General features: G+C 51.4%; 1 long non-coding RNA gene across 1 annotated transcript; it reads left to right on the plus strand.

Annotated features, from left to right (window-relative positions):
• Window positions 1-5: 5 nt before the first annotated feature.
• Window positions 6-1,663, plus strand: LOC118658091. Its single transcript, XR_004968208.1, has 2 exons — window positions 6-575; window positions 1,453-1,663. It is a non-coding gene; the product is annotated as an uncharacterized LOC118658091 (long non-coding RNA).
• Window positions 1,664-7,985: the final 6,322 nt, after the last annotated feature.

The following is a 7,985-nucleotide window of genomic DNA, read 5'->3' on the forward strand; positions in this document are numbered from 1 at the left end:
GCCGCCGCCGTTCCCCCGGGTCGGGGGCGGGGCCGGCTTCGCGGCGCCGCTGAGTTTCCCCGCCAGCGGACCAATGAATCGTGTGCGGCCGCGTCTTCGCCCCGCCCCTTCCGCCAGGCCCCGCGCCAGGCTGGCTTGACTGACAGGTGGGCGCGGGACTGGCGGGCGCAGAGTGAGTGACGGGCGCGGGTGGGCAGGAGCGCACGAGGCTGACTGGCGGGCGGCCTCCATCTTTCCCGGCCACTTCTCCGCCTCCGTTTGTGAGGGGCTTTGGACCAAGGCAGTTTGTAAACCCGCCTCGGGGCGCCCGTAGCCTCAGCGGACCGAGGGAACTTTCCAGAACCTTGCAGCGCCTTCTTATACCTGAAGATCCTCTGCTGAAACATTCAAGTTCAGAACCCCCCCACCCCCCGTCCGCGCACACCCACAAAAGGGGGCCGCGCCTGTTGCAAATCACCTGCTTGCTTAGTCCGGTACCTGGGAAGGAGGGCTCCTGCGCGGAGCCTGGGAGGCCGGCGCTCTGTGCAGTCGATCCAAAGGACCCCTGCCTCTTCCTATGATGATGTTAAACGGAGGTAAACGACTCAGAACATGATGGTCTCCCCTTGTCCGTGCCCCTCCTCATCCTTGGCCTGCCAAGACCCCCCACTGAGGCCTGAAACCGCGGGAGTGCCCAGCCCTCCACACAGATATTTTCCCCCCATGCGGTTGGCCCTTGACCCAGGCGGGTGGGGGTGAGGTGTGCAGACCCTGTGCCACCGATCCTATACCTTCATTCCCCCCCCCCCCCGCCCCGCCCTTAAGGGACTCGAAGCCGGGACCCTCACGCTCTCACCATTCAGCCAGGCTGGCCCGGGCTCCTTCCTAGACCTTTTGGCTCCACCTGTGGCCCTTTCTATCTGTGGATTCAACAACCGGGGTTGGGACTGAAGGGGACCAAAACTTGCCACCTGAAGCTGCCTTTTGGGATATTAATGTGAAGCTAATTAAGAAACAAGTCTCAGAAAGAACCTTTGACCCTCCCACTTCCTGCCCCAGAGATTCAAGAGGCAAAGACCAGCTCCATGGGGGGGAAATCTTAGGATGTCGCCCTAGCAGCCTAATTTGCATTGAGTGTGGTGGGTGGGAAGGTGTCTGATGGGGACCTGTTTGCTACCCCCTGTCCCATTGTTTCTGGGTTGTTTGTAAGAATTTATCTGCCATGTGTTCTGCTCTTCCTCAATTACTTCTAAAATCTGAGACCCTATCCCCCGCTTTTCTCCTTTGTCCAAAATGTCACATACCCAATGCTGCCTCACTGTCTTTGGAATTTTCTTGCTTATGTGAATTCCCCACGTGTATGTATTGAAATTTGATTTTCTCCTGTTAATCTGTCCCTATTAATTTGATTACTATAACAGCTGGAAGAGGTTACAGGGTGAGAGGAGAAATATTATTTTTTTGTCCCCACAGTTTGGGCAAGCTGGCCAGAAGAAAGTAAAAAAATCTGCCGTTGGGAATGTGGAAATACTGGTTTCAATCTGCAGTTGACTGAATTCGCCGATGTGAAATCCGTGAAGGCCAAGTGTGTTTATTGAAAAAAATCCATGAATACATGGACTTGTGCAGTCCAAACTGATGTTGTTCAAGATGTGAGAATAAACAAGTAATCTTTTCTGTCAAAGAACAGTTTAAACCAATGGTTCTCAACCTTCCTAATGCAGTTTAATACAGTTAAACACCCTTTAATGCAGTTCCTCATGTTGTGGTTGATAGATCCTCCCTTCCCCCAACTGGTGGGCGGAGTACGACGTAACCGCAGCCAGGAAATACCTGAGTGACTAAGCAGGTACCCTATATGGACTATACATTGGACCACCAATCCTCACCTGCCAAATACCCTAAGCCCTTGTCCTTATGGACCATACAGTAAGCCACCAATCAGCGTGCGCGGAGTACACTAAGCCCCACCCCTTCCCACTCCGCCCCTCAAAAGGCGTGCCCACCCCTGCAGTGCGGCTGTCCTCCCCTGCGAGACAGCCCAGCGGGTCCTTCTCCTCTAATAAAGCCTGTAGTCCTGGTTTTTGGCCTCTGTCTGATCTTTCTGTGGTGAACCCAATTTCATTGTTACCAATTGAACATAATTAAAGCATAGTGGTTAATCACAAAAACAATATGTTTTCTGTATGTGCTTTCCACAGGTTGAGAACCGCTGGTTTAAGCCAAGCATGTCAAACTGTCGGCTGGTGGGCCGCATGCTGGAGGTTTAGACAGCCGCCATTTTGGCCGCATACCTTGCAGCGCCCCCGGGGGTCGCCATCTTGAAATGGCAAAGGCCAACCCCCCCCCCCTTTAAATCAGCCAATCGCGAAAGACTGTGCACCTGAGCTCCAATCAAGAGCAAGGGACGGTCACCTTGGGAAGGATTAAAAAGCTGGGCGATGTGAGCGTGCTCCCAGTCCATGTGCGTGTGCACCCGCCTGCAGACGTGAAGATGTTTGCCTTGATGTGTTGTGTTCCCCCAGGACCCCGGAATCTGGGGCTCGCTTTATCTCTTACAAACATCAGCAGTACATGAAGTTTAAGTTAGAAATTAGGTACAGTAAGAGACTAACAACAATAATAATGAAATGTTACAATGATAACGATAGGCTGTAATAAAAGTTATGTGAGAGCCATTATGGCTGTTGTTAAGTAAAATAAGTGTGACTTGAACACAATTCGACTGAGTCCCTCTGACAACCAAGATGGCTGCTAAGTGACTGGGGTGGAGGGTGTGCAGAACAATGTGATGGTTCACCTGGAGGGGATGGTGGGGATGGGACAGGCAGCGAGAAAATTCACCCTGCTACTTAAACGGCGCACAATTTAAAACTTATGTATTGTTTATTTCTGGAATTTTCTATGTAATATTTTCAGACTGTAGTTGTCCTTGGGTAACAAACCACTCACAAGGGGGGACTCTTGTATATTAGTGTCAGGTGTACAATGTAATGATTTAATACATATATGTATTTTCTGTCACTTCTTGACATATTTTAATCTTGTGCTAACAAGGGCCCAGTGTGGAAGTGTTACGTCAGGTGGAAAACGAAAATTGGTGAGTGGGGGTTCAGGGTTTAGGGACTTTCAGGTCCTAATGTGGCCCCAGGGCTGCACTGTGGGGGTGAGTGGGAAGGGAAGGAGCTGTATCCCAGAGCCTGAACCCTGAGGCCTTTGTCTGCTCACCCATCTGACTCCTGGGGTGTCAAACCCACCTCTTGTTTTCTGAATTTCTTGTGTTAAACCTGGATGCTGTAAAGGGGACTGTCATCATCACCTGTAAAGCTCCCGTAGGGCTTTGGCTGCTGATTGGATTATAGTCGGTGTTAACAAGGTCGAGGCTTGGTCAAGGTTTCCAGTGTGGTCCCCTTATGAGGTACTGGAATGGATTGAAGTTAGGTATTTGAATGGACTGAAACACGGGGAGAGTCTCAGTTCAGAGGCTATTTTGATGTTACATTTCAATCATTTTAGAAAATACAGATTCAGTTCTGGTTCAGGCTGGCTCACTAGGTGTGCATAAATGAGTAGGTTTTAATCTTTGATTCAGTTCATGGTTCAATAACAGATTTATACATTTTTCACCCACCATCAAATTAACAAAGAGGAGAGGAATAATCACACCTGGCCCTAGCACAGGGTTAGGCGGGCCTTTGTAACACAGGGCAGCTTGGAAATGTGACTTGGTAACTTTCTGAAAAGCAACTTATCTGTCAAATGCCTTGAAAATGTTTCACCCTCCAGCCTTGCCATTTCTACTTCCAGTGATTTATCATAAGGACACAGACAAACGTGCCCCAAAATGTGTGGGCAGCAGGTTTTCTGCACATGATTTGTGTAAAAAATCAGAAGTCACCTGAACATCCAACAATAGAGGTGTGGTTAGGGCTCACTCTTCTTCCCTTGGGTGTGGGTAGAACCTGTGATGTGATGGGGGTTGCACCCCTGATTATATGATACTAGAGGCCTGGTGCACGAATTTGTGCACCTGTGGGGTCTCTCAGCCTGGCCTGAGGGGATTGGGCCGAAACTGGCTCTCCAACATTACCTAAGGGGTCCCAGATTGTGAGTGGGCGCAGGCCAGGCCAAGGGACCCTACAGGTGCATGATTGGTGCCAGGGAGGGACCAGGGGAGGGCTCCAGGGCGTGTCTGGCCCATCTTGCCCAGTCCCCGATCAGTTGGAACCAGCAGCAAGCTAACCTACTGGTCGGAGCGTCTGCCCCCTGGTGGTCAGTGTGCATCATAGCAACTGGTTGAATGGTTGGACATTTAGCATATTAAGCTTTTATTATATAGGATTACATGGCAAAGGCAAAGGGACTTTCCGGATGAAATTAAAGTCCCTAATGAATTGACCTTTAGTTAATCAAAAGTAGGCCTGGCCTAGTCAAGGAAACCTTCAGAAGAGAGACAGGGGTCCTCCTAAGGTCACAGAAGCTCTCCTGTGGGCCACAGAGAAGCAGGATTCCATGGGTTATGCAGCTGCCAGGAAGGGAATTCCGCCAACAACCTGTGAGCTTAGGAGAGGCCCTAGCCTACTCTCAGAGGAGACACAGCCTCGCCTACACATGGATTTTCACCCTGGAGACCCTGAACAGAGGCCCCAGCCCCACCCACAGTAGGAAACAAATATTAGGGAGAGCCTTCGTCCACCCTGGTGAGATTACCAGTTCCCTCTCCTGCTTTCCTCAGTTTTCATTTTGTGCTCCATGGCCACGCTCAAGTTTTCACTCTTCCATGCACGCCTCCTTCTGAGCCCACGGCCAGACTGTACCTAAATTATGGTGGCCACTGGAGCTGTTCCTGTCTGTTTGGTTCTCTCTCCTGGGAGGTGGGAGTATATGGTGAATTTACTTCCACTTGCCTGGGCCAAAATGCTGTGGCCAGCATGCATATTCTTTTGTCATGATCCTGATGGTTAGGGTGTTTAATCACTGCAGCTTTGCCTCAGAAAGTAGGGTTAATTTCATTGTATGTAATTATTTGTCTACACACTTGTCTTTCCCCAGATGCTGACCTCACGCTGATGAGAGATGGTGTATCATTCACGATCCTATATAATAAAAGGCTGATATGCAAATAGACCGAACAGCAGAACAACTGAACAACCGGTCGCTATGACATGCATGACCACCAGGGGCATGTGCAGAACATGGTGGGTGTTGGATGCGGCGGGATGGTGGAGCAGGTGAGCGGGAGTGCCAGACCAAGGCGAGGCGCCGGTTGCTGTCATCGGGGCAAGCCTCTGGTGGTTACTGAAAATTCTTTGCTCCCACACACTGCGGTCCCACCCAGTACTCGCACCTGCTGCTGGTGCCGGCCCCACTCGCACCCACAGCTGGCGCCAGAGCCGCCACTCACACCTGCTGCTGGTGCCCGGTGCCAGTTCCAATCACTAGATCCCGTCAGCGGGTGCAAGTGGCAGCTGCCAGCCCCGATTGCCCCTGAGGGCTTCTCCACCTCCCCCTGCTACTGAGGGGTGATCGGGGCAGCAGCTGCCGCTCGCACCCACTGCTGGCGCCTGCCCCAATCGCTTTGTGCCATCAGCAGGTGTGAGCGGGGCTGGCACCATCAGCGTGTGGGAGTGGCAGCGGCGGGAGTGGGGCTGCCCGCAGACAGGGGACCAGGGGCCGCAGCCAGAGGGGCTGGGCAGGGGGTGCGGAGGATGGGCCAAGACCTGCCCCTATGCCTACCACAGTCTCTCGGCCCACAGTTCCTTTCAAGATGCATGAATTCATGCACTGGGCCCCTAGTTGTATAATAAGAAGATGGGAAATATTACTTTGACCAGCTGTCACCACAACTCATTTTAGAGACTCATTATAAAGCTTGTTTAGGAAAATACCTTAATTACTATGAGGGAACAGTAAGGGAGGCCCTGATGACAGGTAACTGCTGTTTAGGAAGAGAGGGAGAGACACTGTGAGACAGGGGAGCGTGGAGATCAAGAGACAGACAGACAACCCAGGGGGTAAAGTGGGAGTCCAGGGTGAACGACATCCCATTCAGGACCTCTGCACCATGAAGCAGGCTCGGCCACATCCTCTCTGATCTGGACACACTCAGCCAAAGCAGAGAACAAGCCTCCACAGCCCGGAGCCTGCCAGCCAGGGGGAGCCAGCCACCCAGGGCCCAGCCAGCATCCAGTGGATGGACAGTGTCAGCCAAAAGGGATGAAAACTAACATGATTATCAGAAAATGCCTGCAATTCACAAGAAACCCAAGGAGAACCAAGCTGCTAATTAAAACAAAACCCCAACATGCTCAGGTCACCAAGGAACCAAGGCTGTAGACCTGGCCCAGTCACGACCACTTTGTGCTGACATTGGCGGACAGAGGGTGTGGGCTGTCCTGGAGGAGGGGTTAGGCAGGGTTCTGTCGTGTTCCTTAGTTTCCTTTGGTTATCTGGGATCTGTATGACTTCTGTGTGTTTTTTCAAGACCAAAAACGTTAAATTTAAAACCATCTACAGAATGCTAACCCTTCTCTGATCTGGGACTGCCTCCCTCTGGTCTCGAGGGATCATCTAGTGCCACCAAACTAACCACACTTCGCCACACAGTATGACCCCTACCCACACAGCTGCCTGACCACCAGCTGTCTCAGGAGCCTGTGGGAAGCCGCCCATTGTCTTCAATAGCAGAGAGGTGTGGACAAGGAGCCTGGAATGCTGGTGAACCTTGAGCCCTGGCAAAGGTCAAAGCTATGTGCTGACTGTTTAGTCCAGACAATGGTACTGAAGCAATTTCCCCACCAGATAGTCATGTAAATCCTTACTGACAAGATAGTCTGTCTGTTACTGGGAATTGCCTGCCTAAGGGCTATAGGTGTATCCCAAACTGAATAAAAGGATGGCAAGGCCTGAGCACAAGTGGAGTCCTTCTTCTTGCGTTGGGCAAGAAATAATAATTTGGCTCCCCAATTTCTATATTATTATTTCTTGTCTTGTGTCAGTCATTTGCGCACAGCACTTCTCCGGAGCCTGAACCCTGAACCACGCTGTACATGGGTCATCACAGGAGCCCAGGCTCCTAGTGTGGCCTTCAGGGCTCACCGATGGCTCTGATGATGGCTGTGAAGGCACCTCCTTCTCTCCACTGACCCTGTCACTGACCTGCTTTAACGCCTCAGAGCAGGGTCTGTCCCCCCAGCACTGGGGCCATAGAGAACTTATATGGAGAGGTACAAGTGGAACTTGGAAGCATAATGTTGATTTTTCTGTTCTGCAAGAACCTTTGACAGGCACTAAAGTTGGAGTCTTGTCAAAAACAGAGAAGTTTTCAACAATATGTGTGAATGTGTGTGTGCGCGTGTGCGTGCGTGTGTGTGTGTGTGTGTGTGTGTCCCAGAAACTGAGGAAAACTGGTAAAGAGATACATTTCTTAAAAACAGATGTTGGGGGGATAAGGACACATTTGTAATACCTTAACTAATAAAGAATTAAAAAGAACACCAACAGCAACAAAAAAACACAGATGTTGGCTGCTCTTTTTTTCTACCAAACACTTAAAACTAAGTTTATTGAAATTTGTTAAATAGGCTTATCCTATATAATAAAAGCCTAATATACAAATTTTCCCCTCAGGCAGTCGTTCGACCATGAGTTCCACCAGGAGACCGGGAGTTCCACTGCCCGTTATGACGTGTGCTGGCCATCAGGGGGCGGCGCAGAGCATGGCAGGTGAAAGCGACACAGTGCTGGCAGTGCCTCCACTGCCACCCTGATGGGTCCCGATGAGAGCAGGACCGTGGCGGGGTGGTGGAGCAGGTGAGTGGGTGGCACCAGGCCAAGGCGGGTGCGAGCAGGGGCCCGGCTCTGACTGATCGCCCCGCAGGCGGGATGGTGGAGCAGGTGAGGAGGCAGTGGCAGGCCAAGGCTGGGTGCCAAGCAGGGATGTGGGGCTTCGAGGCTGGGGGCATAAGCTGGGACCTGATCTCTGCAGGTCACCCTGAGGGACCCCA

This window comes from Myotis myotis, unplaced genomic scaffold (assembly GCF_014108235.1).
Source record: "Myotis myotis isolate mMyoMyo1 unplaced genomic scaffold, mMyoMyo1.p scaffold_m19_p_6, whole genome shotgun sequence".
Taxonomy (NCBI): Eukaryota; Metazoa; Chordata; class Mammalia; order Chiroptera; family Vespertilionidae; genus Myotis; species Myotis myotis.